The sequence below is a fragment of the Elephantulus edwardii genome, unplaced genomic scaffold, assembly GCF_000299155.1.
Source record: "Elephantulus edwardii isolate Elephantulus edwardi_28Jun2011 unplaced genomic scaffold, EleEdw1.0 scaffold00270, whole genome shotgun sequence".
Lineage (NCBI taxonomy): Eukaryota > Metazoa > Chordata > Mammalia > Macroscelidea > Macroscelididae > Elephantulus > Elephantulus edwardii.
Window position 1 is genome coordinate 552,477 of NW_006400020.1, and position 13,102 is coordinate 565,578.

General features: G+C 37.6%; 1 pseudogene; it reads right to left on the reverse strand.

Annotated features, from left to right (window-relative positions):
* Nucleotides 1–5,690: 5,690 nt before the first annotated feature.
* Nucleotides 5,691–12,416, reverse strand: LOC102858990 (annotated as a pseudogene).
* Between the last annotated feature and the right edge of the window lie 686 nt (nucleotides 12,417–13,102).

Sequence of the window (13,102 nt, forward strand, 5' to 3'; positions counted from 1 at the left end):
GGGCACAATTAAGTTCTGTTCATGATGTCACAATGAGTCATAGTCACCTTGATGGCACTCAACAGTACATATAAGTAGGACCGCACTCTTATATATCCAATGCTGTCAGAGTATTAAAATATTGCTCATATGATATGCCACTTACTACTTAAATAGCACAATTATCAAAAGCTTTTTTTAAATTAAAAATATATTTCACCACTATACAAAGGGGTAGTTTTTTGTTTTGCTTTCTTTGTTTTTAAGCTAATTTTAATGTCATTTAGACAAGGTACTCTAGTTCTTGGTATATTTAACTGAAATTGATGTTTTCCTGGTCAAATCTGATTTTCGCTGACACCTAGTACAAATTTTGAAAAAATGTTATTACAATAATACAGTGGATACTAATTACCTATTGAAAATTACGAGAGGAGCCCCAATATACCTACTTGTATCCTCTGTATAAAATTTCTCCTTTCACTTAATGAAATGAAAAATATTCTAATAGAGGTGGGACAAGAAAATAGCATGCTAATGTGAATATGTTAACACCATGCTGCCCTCAGTGTTTAAAAGCTGAATACCACTCTGGTCTCAATGTCATTTCATGGCTTCTTAGACTGTCACATTTGACAAGCATCAACAGCTGACACAAGCATGATGTCATCTGCTCTCTGGTTAGCTCTCTGACTGCTAAAGGCTTGTACAGGAATTCAGTGCCCTTTAGAGGAAAATCTCTAAGACTATAGAAATTGTATGCGTTTTGAGTAATAATAAAGTACTTACGTATAGGCATCTTTGAAGTATCAGACATTTTGTATAAACTGCTTCTTGTTTTACATTAGGCTCACATCTGTAGAAAACATTATCACTGTCACTCCATATAAAAATAAAAATGTTACTCTTTAACTATATCCTATGACCATTTAATATTTTATTTAAACTACTGAATCTGGTTTTTAAAAAGGGTATTACAGGGTTGTTATCAAGTTTTCAATCAGGATTCATTCATACAACAACTAAGTGTGCTAGGTGCTTGTGAGCAGAGTTTAAACATAGGATCCCTTCGAGATTTTATGGACACCTGATTTTTTAGGGGGGCCACCTAATTTACATTCTAAAGTGTGCTCAACTCTCAATCTTCTTCACCCTAGTAAATAAAGGGCACCAATATTTAGTCAGTTGCTCACACTAGATATGGAGGAGGACATATCTCCCTCCCAACCTTCACTCATAACTCCCTTGTCTTCTGCCTCTAAAATAGATCTTGACTCCATCTACCTATTCTAACCTAAACCCATATACTTTAGTAGGCTCAATATTCTTCTGACAGAGCTGTTGGGTCCCAACTTCATTCTTTTTCCACATTCTACTTGGGAATTTTTCTTTCAGTTGTTTCTCCTTATTTGTGTTTCCAAATTTCTTCCAGAATCTGCATGGTAAGTTTTTGTCTTTTTCTCTAAATGTATCTCCCAACTATTCTCCAGCCGCACTGGCAATCTTGCAGGCTTTTAGTGCCTTGCCAACAGTAAGCACCTCCCCATCTCAGAGCTTCCAAACATGCCATTCCAAAAATGCTCTTCTGCCGGCATCTCTTCACAGCCTTAAAGTTTAAGCTTAAATGTTTTCTCTTCAAGAGGGGATTTCTGGTAAATGTCAAATAGTTGGTATTGTTGTTAAGGTGTTTTCAAGTTGTTCTAACTCATTCCAAGGCTATATACAATGGAATGAAGTACTGACAGATCCTGTTATTGTTGTGTACCATAGAGTTAGAACTGATCCATAGCTGACCCACTGGCTGATTTACAGTCAGTTAATCGCACGGGAGGAGATTGCCCATCCTTTTCCTGTGGAGCAGCTGGTGGCCTCGAACTGTGTGCTTTCTGGATTACAGCACAGCTTCTTGTCACTAGGCCATCAGAGCACCTTCCCTGATCTAGTACCTTTGACAAAATCATTATCATGTCTGAGTCCAAGGTTGCAGCCACTGTGTCTATTTGTCATTGAAGATTCTTGTATTTTGTTGTTGTTGACTCTATCAAACAGGATGTGTTTCTCCAGGGACTGGTCCCTTCTGATAAAATATCCAAAGTTGTTGTTAGATGCCATCAAGTCAAGTACGACTCATAGTGGCTCTATAAACAGCCATTCTTAAGTGGCCCTATCTTGTGCCATCTTTGAGACACTAGAGCCCATTGCTGAAGTCACAGTGTCAGTCCATATCTTTGGGAGTCTTCCTCTCCTTTACTGACTCTCCATCTTTCCAAGCATGGTGTCCCTTTCCAAGCTACATGTCCAAAGTATAAGAGTTGAAGTTTGGTCATCCTTACCTCCAAGGAACAATCTGGCTGCATTCTTTCCAAGACTTACCTATTTGTTCTTTTGACAGTCTGTAGGATATTCAATACTCTTTTCCATCACCACAACTCAAAGGCATCAATTCTTCTTCTATCATCTTTATTCATTATCCAGCTTTCTGATGCATAGCAAGTGATTGAGTAGACCATGATCTAAATCAAGCACACCTTAGTTTTCAAACTGATGTCATTGTTCTTCAATATTTTGGAGAGGTCCTTGACTGCAAACTTCCCTAATGCAAAGTATCAAATACTTGCTTCTAAGGAGAATTCTTTGGAAGCGGGAGTGGTATCTACTTCCTAAACAACATGCCTCTGGAAACTGTATGACTTTTTATTATAGTTATAGGAAGGCTTCAGGCCTTTTGTTCATAGGCTCTCTATGAGTGGTGCTCAACTCAACTGCAATCAACAACAACAAAAAGGAGCATTCTGGCTACACATATTTAAAGACATATGTGTTCATTCTCTGGCAGTCATAGTATATTAAAAAATTTTCACCAGCACACTGATTTAAAGGAATTAATTCTTTTTTTTAAAAAATTACATTAGTTTATTTACAAAACTTGAATACATTGTTTTAATTCTTTCAATTTCCCTCACATCCCACCCATCAAATTGTACAAGCCTGTCCTCCCCCTGCACATCCTCAGCCCTCTGTGACCATCATTTCTCACCCCTCTTGGATCCTTATTCTACAATAATGGTTTTATACAATATTTATCCTGTGGGACTGAGTTAGTTCACTCAGAATAATGCTCTCAAGTCCCTCCCAAGTTAGATAATAATTTACAAAATCATTGCTCCTGCGTGCTGCATATTATTCCATTGTGTGAATGAACCATAATTTCTCAAGCCATTCATTTGTGGTTGGACATTTGGGCTGTTTCCATGTTCTTGCGATGGTGAATAATGCTGCAATGAACATTAGTGTACAAATCTCCATTTGTGCCTCAGTTCTCATTTTTTTCAGCATATACACCAAGTAGTGGAATAGCTGGATCATATGGAATTTTTATGTTCAGCATTTTGAGGAAGCACCAAACTGCCTTCCAGAATTGTTGCACCATTTTACAATCCCACCAACAATGTATATTAGTTCCTTTCTCACCATAACCTCTCCAACATTTATTACTTGCTGCCTTGTTAAATTTTGCTATTGTTACTGGAGTGAGATGGTACCCCATTGTGGTTTTGATTTGCATCTCTTTTATTGCCAGTGATTTAGAGCATTTCTTCATGTGTGTGTCATTTGAATATCTTCCTCTGTGAAAATATTTTCCATGTCTTTTGCCCATTTTGTAATTGGGTTATCAGTCTTTGTCTTGTGGAGGCCTCGGAGTATTCTATAAACTATTGTTATAAGACTCTTGTCTGAGATAGAATTTTCCCAGTCTGTTGGTTTCCTTTTCATTCTGTTGGAAAAAGTTTTTGATGCACACATGGATTTAATCTTTGAAAGGTCCCATGCATCAATTTTATCCTCTTCAGATTGTGCATTTCTGGTTGTATTTGGAAGTCTCTTTATACCTTAGACTAGTGCTTCTAAGCTTGATCCCAGTTTGTCTCTTATGAACGTTATGGTTTTGGGCTTTACTTCCAGGTCTCTGATCCACCTTGATTTGATTTTTGTGTATGGTGTGAGATGTGGATTCTGTTTCAGCTTTCTGCAGGTGGAAGTATAGTCTTGCCGACACCATTTGTTGAAGAGGCTATCATTTCCCCATTTGATAGCTTTGATTTCCTTGTCGAATATCAGTTGACCATAGACAGCGGGGTCTATTTCCGGGGTTTCAATTCTGTTCCATGGGTCTATATGCCTGTCATTGTACCAGGAATCTGCTGTTTTGGTTACCACTGCTGCATAGTAGGTTTTGAGGTCAGGGAGTGCTATGCCTCCAGCCTCATTTTTGTTTCTCAGGAATGTGCTTATTCGAGGTTCCTTGCCTCTCCAAATAAATTTGATAATTTTCCTTTCAATCTTGAAAAATTAATTTGGCGTCTGGATTGGGATTGCATTAAACATGTAGATTGCTTTTGGTAGGATTGTCATTTTCACAATATTGAGTTTTCCTATCCATGAATAGGGCACATTTTTCCATTTCTTTAGGTCTTTTAGTGTGTCTTGCAGAAATGCTCTGTAGTTTTCTTTTTCTTTTTCTTTTTTTTTAAATTAATTTTAATCAAAGTTGTCAGAGACTTAGGGTTTCCAGCCATTCATTTTTGCACTTTTTTTCCCTCCCCCCAATTCACTCTTCTCCTTGAAAAGAAAAAGAAAATATCTTTTATTGTTATGCATGTAGTTTTCTTTATACAGGTCTTTTGTATCTCTAGTTAGGTTCACTCCCAAGTGTCTACATTTGTGGTTGCCTATTGTAAATGGTATTGCTTTCTTGATTTCCTTCTGTGAATTCTGTTTGTTACTGTAGAGGAATCCTATTGATTTTTGGATATTGATCTTATATTAAAAGTGGTCTTCTTTATTATTTTTACTTTCATATGCAAATGAAGTAATTGATAACACCACGGTGTCTTATTTATCTTCTTGTTGTGTACCATAGAGTCAGAACTAACCCATAGTTGACCCTCCACTGGATTTTCAGACAGTTAATCACACAGGAGAAGATTGCCCATCCTTGTCCCATGAAGAGCAGCTGGTAGACTTGAGCCATGTGCCTTAGCAATCACAGTGCAGCTTCTTGCCACTAGACTCTTAGTTATCTATTGCTGCTATAACATATCTTCTGCAAGTGAATGGCTTTAACAAAGAGAAATGTATTCTCTCACAGTTTAGGAGGCTGGAAAGCCAAATAAATTCAGCATGTAAACCCTCAGGGACAGCCCTTTATCTTAGTTCTTGAGAACTGTGCTTATTTCCTTCAGCATCTGTAAACCTGGTATTTCTGGAGGTCTCCGTGTGTCCTGACCTTCCTCAGTGTCAAAAAACTTTCTTGCACAAAGACTTGAGTCTGAAAGAGTATACTCCAAACAATTTTTCCTTAGCTATACTGAGTTCTTTCTAAGCTCTAGGCCACACTTTAGACAAATGTCTTTTACATAATTTAGGGTTTTGATGGGATTAAGCACTTTTGTATTCTATTCTTAATCACTTTATAACAGTTTAGGTTATCAGCCTATGAGGTATCATGATATAGTTTTCACATTATATCACTGCATACTCGTATTTGGTAGAAGACACCACACAATCCAGGACAAATGGTGTGGGTTAGGTGCGCCTTAGGCTTTAAAAATTGACATCCTTGTTCTTTACCACTGGAAAGAGGTCCTTGGCAACCAATTTGCCTAATATATTTGAATTTTTTAAAATGTCATCTGAGTTTTACTTATTGCTTAATTATTTACTCTTGAGCCATAAGTTTTGTTCATTTGGTTTTCTTCTGATCTCTTTTCCTTCTGGGCAACCTTCCCTTCTGGTTTAGGAACAGTCTTTTCTTTTACAGTAAGGATCATCTCAATATGGTGAGGGGAGTGCGTCTGAATTCTTGACTGCTGCTTCCATGAGTGCTAATTGTAGATGCTAGTAAAATTAGATCCTTGACAACTTCCTTTTTCCCCCCTCCATTTGTTATGATGTTGCCTACTGGTCTAGTTGTGAAGATTTTTGTTTTCTTGATATTTAAGCATACTCTAAACTGAAGGCTACAGTCTGATTTTCATCAGAAAGTGTTTCAAGTTTTCTTAAGCAAACAAGTTGGTGTTATTACACGTGTTAATGTGTGTTCTTCCAATGTCATGCTTTGTTTGCCAGCACATCGGCCAGTTTCTTGGATTATTTGCTCAGCGTATAGATTAAATAAAACCCTGAACACACATTTTTCCTTTTAAACCAATCCATATCCCCTTGTTCTTTTCAAACAACTGCTTCTTGGACTATGTACATGGCCCACATGAGCACAGTTTCTGAAGTTTCCATTCTTGACAATGCAAACCAAAATTTATTCTGAGTCACATAATACAATGCCTTTGCATAGTCAATTAAAAAATGGGTAGGCACCTTTATGGTATTCTGTGCTTTCGGTCAAGATCAATTTGAGATTAGCAACTATATAGTTTGTCCCATGTCCTTTTCTGAATTCAGTTTGAATTTTTTACAGTTTCCTGTGCATATACTGCTGCAACCAGTTTTTAATGATCATTAGTAAAATTTTATTTGCATATGATATTAATGATAGTGCCTCCTAATTTCCATGTTCTGTTGGATCACTTTTATTTGGAATGGACTCAATTATGGATATTTTTCTATTTTTAATTTTATACTGCTTTATTTACAAAGTTTGAACACATTGTTTTTCACATCGAATCTTTCCCGTTTCCTTCATGCACACCCCTCCACCCATCAAATTGTTTGACCCTATAATTAACACTCCCACTCCCCACCCATCCTCAACCCTCTGCTTCTCCCCTTCCCCAACTTGAATCCTCATACTCATTCTACAATAATGGTCTTGTATAGTATTTGTCCTTAAGGGACTGAGTTACAATTGTGGGTCTTTTCCAGTTGGTTTGGCCCGAGAGTTATCTTCCTAACTTATTAACATAGACAACTCACCACTTCCTTTGTTGTGTCCATTTGTTGAAATATTGATAATTCTATCAATTTCTGGAATGTTGCTTTTACCAATGCTTTTAGTGCAGCTCGAACTTCTTCCTTTAATAACATCAGCTCTTGATTATGTGTTATCTACTGAAAAGATTCAACCAATTATTTTTGGTTTTTTACATTTCTTCTTTTTTTTTTTTTATGTGCCCTGCATTGTTCAATAGCTTGCCATTCAGTGTTGCAACTCAAGGCTTGAATTGGTCATCAGTTCTTTCTGACTGAGAAATGCTGTGTTCTTTTATTGGTTTTCTAACTCCATATGTCATTATAAAACTTTACTTTCTCTTCTGTTCAGTTGTATTACTTAATTTCTTCCATTCTCTTTAGCTTTTCTACATTTTAGAGTAAGTTTGAGAGTGTCTCCTAACTCCTCTTTTGGCCATTTCTTTATTTCTTGTTTTCTTAATGACACTTTGTTTTTATCATGTATTATGTCCTTGATGTCACTCCACATCTAGTTCTGGTCTCCAAATTTAGATGGAATATATATGTAAGGTTGCATTTTGGGTCTCATGAATTTGTTTTCATTTTCTTCAATTTCAATATGAAAAACTGATAGTCTGTGTCATAGTTGACCCCTGCCCTAAAACTGACTGATGATATTAAGCTTTTCATTTGTCTTCTTCCTCAGATATGGTCAATTCAAATTTATTTCTATGTATTCCTCTGGTGATGTCCACATTAATATTTGGCATTTATGTGTTGAAAAGCATTTGCAATAAGTAAGTCATTGCATGAAAAATTCTATTGTGGGATCTCTGGCATAGTTTCTATCTCCAAGGTCATATTTTCAAGCAAATGTCAATACAACTTGAGTGCACACTTTATCAGTTTCAGCCTGTTGTTGCTATTAAACAACACATAGTTGAGTACAACTCATCGCCTCCCTGTGAATGCCAGTATACCACCTTTGCCAGGGAACACCCAGATAAGGGGAGGATGTGACCAAAGCCTGAGCCATCCTCATCAGGAGAAGTTAGTAGGCTCCTCCAGACTCTTGTTGACACTAGGGGTATACCATTTAGCAGCCAGTTTGCTATATTGGTTGGCAGGGGGTGTGGCAGGGTGGGAGAGGACTTCCATGGCGCTACTTGTAATCTGTGTGCTTGCTTGTTTACAGTTTGACAATCTCCTCTCATGTGTCTGTCTTTGAAAAAAACCACCGGAGGTTCTGCTATGGGTCAGTTCCGACTCAATGCCACACAACAACTTCCGAGTAAAGTATTTGTCCGTTTACTTTCAGAGTGTGCAGAAGTTGGCAAAAAGTTTACATTACTTTTTTTCATCTTTGGCTTTGTTGTTGTTGTGTACCATTGAGTTGGAACTGCCCATTGCTGACCCTCCAGCAAGTTTTTAGAGGCAGTAAATGGAAGGAAATTGCTCATCCTTCTGCAGAGCAGTTAGTGAATTCTGAGTACCTTTGTGTTGGGAAAGGTAGAGGGTCTGCAAAGGAAAGGAAGACCAAGTGGATTGACACAGTGACTGCCACATGGGCTCTAATGTGTCAGGAAGTCTGACAATGGCACAGGATAGGACAGGGTTCAGATCTGATGTTCATCGGGTCGCTGTGGGTCGTACTCAACTTCACAGAACCTAACAACAATAACAACAAACCAGTAGAGCTCCCTTAGTTATTGACATGTAAATTTGAGTAATAGTTGGTCTTTTTTGTAGGTATTTGGATAGAAGTCTATAACTGAAAGCATTGTACTTCAGGATAGGTCTGGAAACATTCTTTTGGATAGTGAATGTGACACCGTTTGTCTTAACTTTTTCACTCCTAGCACAGAAGACTAAATTATCATCTGATTCAAAATGGCACACAATGGAATACTGTACTGCGTTGAAAAACAAAGAACTCATGAAATATTATACAAAATGGATAACCCTGGAGGATATTATGCTGAGTGAAATATCTCAGTCACAAAGGACAAATACTGCATAGTACCACTGTTGTAAAATGGAACTGACATTGGGCTTGGAGGGAACCTAAGAAATAAATAATGTATATTGCATTGAAATAGATGAGGGAGAGAACTGTTTAAAAGGAATATAGGATTAGGTATTGTTTTCATGCCAAGATTACAAAAAAAGAAATGCATAGTAAAGTGGACTGTGGAATTGGGAGGGATTGTATAACAATGAAAGAATTTTTTTCTTTTTCAAAGAGAAAAACAAACTGGAGGAGGACTGGGCAGGGAGGAAAATATGAAACAATGAATGAATGGGGAAAAATTAAATGGAAAATATGTTGTAAAAAATATATATGTTGCATTTAAAAAATCATTAATAAAAAAAGTGGCCAATAACGGACCATTTGAGATCACTAGTTGCTAGGATTTAAAGAACAGTCATCTAAGGGAGTCTGTGAACTCCCTCTGTACTATGTCACCCCAGCTCTTCATGAAGATTCAATAGCAGTTATTTATCCATTCTTCTAGAGAGCTCTAGGGGCATAGTCCATAGAGTTGTGCTGCTAACCCAAAGGTCATGCTTCTTTGCTTTGAATCCATTAGTGGTTCCTCAGGAAAAAGATGAGCAGTCTCCTTCTAGGCCATGTATAGCCTCTTGAGCATGCACTGGAGGGCCAGGCTTGAGTGCATTGTGACCACAGTGCAATGAGGGCATGAGTGAATGCCTGTAGCTGTTGTTAAGTGCCACTAAGTAGAAAACAACTCATAGTAACCCCATGGACCATAGATCTGAACTGTGTTCTATTATGCACCATCCTTATCATCTTTGACACATTTGGCCTCATTGTCACATACACCAATTCACCTAGTCAAGAATCTTCCTCTCCTTCACTGACCCTTCCAGGCATAATGTCCTTTTCCAAGGAATAGCCACTCCTAACAACATGCCCCAAATATGTGAGGTAAAGCTTCATCGACTTTACCTCCAAGGAATAGTCTGGTTGTTGCACTTTCTCCAACATATGCATTTGGTTTTTTGGCAGTCCATGGGATTATCAGCATTCTTCTCCAACACCACAATCCGAATGCATGAATTCTTTTGGTATGCCTTGGATATCAATATGTATGAGTTCTATTTAATTTCTGAAAAATGTTATTTGCCATCAATGCCATCAAGTATGACTCATAGTGATCCTATAAATAACAGGTTTGAACTCGGTCCTATCCTGTGACAACCTCATCATCTTCAACACACTTGAACCCATTGCTTCTGTCACTGTATCAAACCATCCCAATTCAGAGTCTTCATCTCTTTTGCTGACCCTCCACCTTTCCAAGCATGATATCCCTTTCCTAGGAATAGCCTTCTTAACAACTCCATCGTATGTGAGATGAAGCTTCACCATCCTTGTCTCTAAGGACCACTCTGGCAGCCCTTTATCCAAGACCTATTTGTTTGTTCTTTTGGCAGTCCATGAGACTTCTCCAGCACCACACCTCAAAGGGATTGATTCTTCTTCTGTCATCCTTACTTATTGTCTTGCTCTCATATAAATAGCATGTACTTAGAAAGACCATTACATGAATCAGATGCACCTGTCTTTATATCATTGCTCTTCAGGACTGTGGAAAGGTCACTGACAGCAAATTTTTCCAATGCAATACATCTTTTACTTTCCTGACTGCTTGAGCCAAGTTTGATTGTGGAACCAAGTAAGATGAAGTAGTTGACAATGTCAAACTTTTGTCCATCTATCATGATATTGTCTTTTGGTCTAGTGATGAGGATTTCTCTTTTCTTGATGTTGAGTTGCAATTGAAATTGAAGGATGTAGTCCTGGATCTACTTATCAAGAGTCTCAAGTCCTCTTCACTTTCACCAAGCCAGGTTGGGTTTTCCCACTGTGCATGTTGTGGAGTATATAGCTCTGCTATTTTTTTAGAAATAATTTTTAAAATTTATTTTAAACATTGGTGTACAAGTTTCCATTTAAGCCACAATTTTCTTGGGGTATAATCCAAGCAATGGAATAGCTGAGTCATATGGAATTTTTATGTTCAGCTTTTTGAGGAAGCGTCAAACTGTTTTCCAGAGTTGTTGTACCATTGTACAGTCCCACCAACAATGTAAAAGAGTTCCTATCTTATTATATTCTCTTCAACATTTATTCCTTGCTGTCCTGTTAAACTTTGCCACTACTTCTAGAGTGAGAGGGTATCTTATTGTGATTTTGATTTGCATCTCTCTCATTGCCAGTAATTTGGAGCATTTCTTCATATGCTTATTGGCCATTTGAATATCTTCCTCAGTGAAAATTCTTTCCATGCCTTTTACCCATTTTGTAATTGGGTTATCAGTCTTTTTCTTGTGGAGGCCCAGGAGTACTCTTAGATGTCCAACCATAAACAAATGGATTAAGAAGTTGTGGTACATTCATACAATGGAATACTACACAGTACACAGGAGCAATAATTTTGTAAATTACTACCTAACTTGGGAGGTACTGGAAAGCATTATGCTGAGTGATCTAACTCAGTCCCACAAGCACAAATACTGCATAAAACCATTATTGTGGAATGAGTATGAGGATCCAAGGTGGGGGAAAGGGTGGAAACAGAGAAGTGAGGATGCGTGAGGAGTAGGGTTTTAATCATAGGGTTTTAATCATAGGGTTGCACAATTCAATAGGTGAGTGGGGTGAAGGAAATGAGAATGATCTTTTGTGGAAAAACAATGTATTCAAACTTTGTAAATAAATCAGAATAAAATTAAAAACCCCTCCTTTAAAAAAAACATTTTTATGTATAATACAAATGTTTTGCCCAGTTAGATGTTACCTTTTAAGTTTAAAAAGTATAGCTTTCGGCTATAAATTTTATGTTGTTAAAGTTCCTCAATCTTTTGCATTTTGTTTCAGAGGTATTCACTTTATTTTCATCCAAAACTTGTGAGCTACGCATTAAACTCACTTGAAATTTATTTTATTTTTTAAGCCATAAGGTTTTGTTTCTTCAGTTTCTTCTGGGAGATCTTTTTCTTCTAGGCAACTTTCTCTTCTGGTTTAGGAACAATTGTTCCTTTTCAGTAAGGATCATCTCATTATGGCAGGGGGAGCTCATGTATGGGGTTAATCTGACCATGAGCTCTGTACATGCGTGCAGCGTCGCATCTTGGGAGCTTTGTTCACCTGGATATGCTCAATGACCAGAGAATCTACTTCTAAACCCTTAAATTCAGCATTACTTTCGGCGTTTTTAAGCATATGCAGCAAAAACTCGGCACTCTTTTTTGGGCCACCGACCGACCCTTTGTCCAACCTGTTAGGCCTGGGCACACCCACCAACTCCACCATTGTATCGTGGGAAGGGCACACACTGCTTTTGCAAAGTGACATCTTTCAGATACTTGGTGGCTTTCCGGATATGCATACCCTTGATGGCCTGGGCAATTTCTCGGGTGTTCTTAAAATGGACCCGGAGATTTGAGCCTCTTGATTTGCATGATTTTGTGGGATTTTCTGGGTCAAGCGAGTAGCGAACCATTTTGGGAGATTACCTGAAGCCGCTCACAGGAAAAGCTTGAAATTTATTTTATATGTTGTATAAGGACGGGTTTGTTTTGATTTTTCACCCTGAAAGTGTTGGTATAGTAACTACTTCTCTCTTTCAAGGAGGAGTAGTTGTATGGATTTGTAATGCTAAAAGATACTAATTAGGCTATGCTTTCTCTTAGTAGAGTCCAAATAAATAAAATTTTAACAGGCATTAGAATAGCAAGATCTCATGTCTTAGACTTAATTCAATATTTCTGGCCAAAGGCCTTCAATTATCCATTTATTTTAGTAACATCTAACATAGGGTCGCTATGAGTCACAAGCGACTCGATGGCACATAACAACAACAACAACAACAACAACAACAACAACAACAACAACTGAGGAAAAGATTTGTACTATATGGGGCGATGACTTATAAAAATTAATTTAAGCTATAAAAGTGATTTAGATTTGAGCCATAAAGTGGAACCAGAGGAAATAAATCCATTTTTATTCCACATCCTTCAGGCCAATGAGACTTCAGCAAAATTACCTCCATGCCACTTCCAAGTTCTTGACTAGCTTGTTGTTGTGTTGTGTACTGTAGAGTCAGGGCTGATGCATAGCTGACCCTCTGGTGGGTTTTCAGAGAACTAATGGTTCTGAATTAAAGCCTTATTTAGCACCAAATAT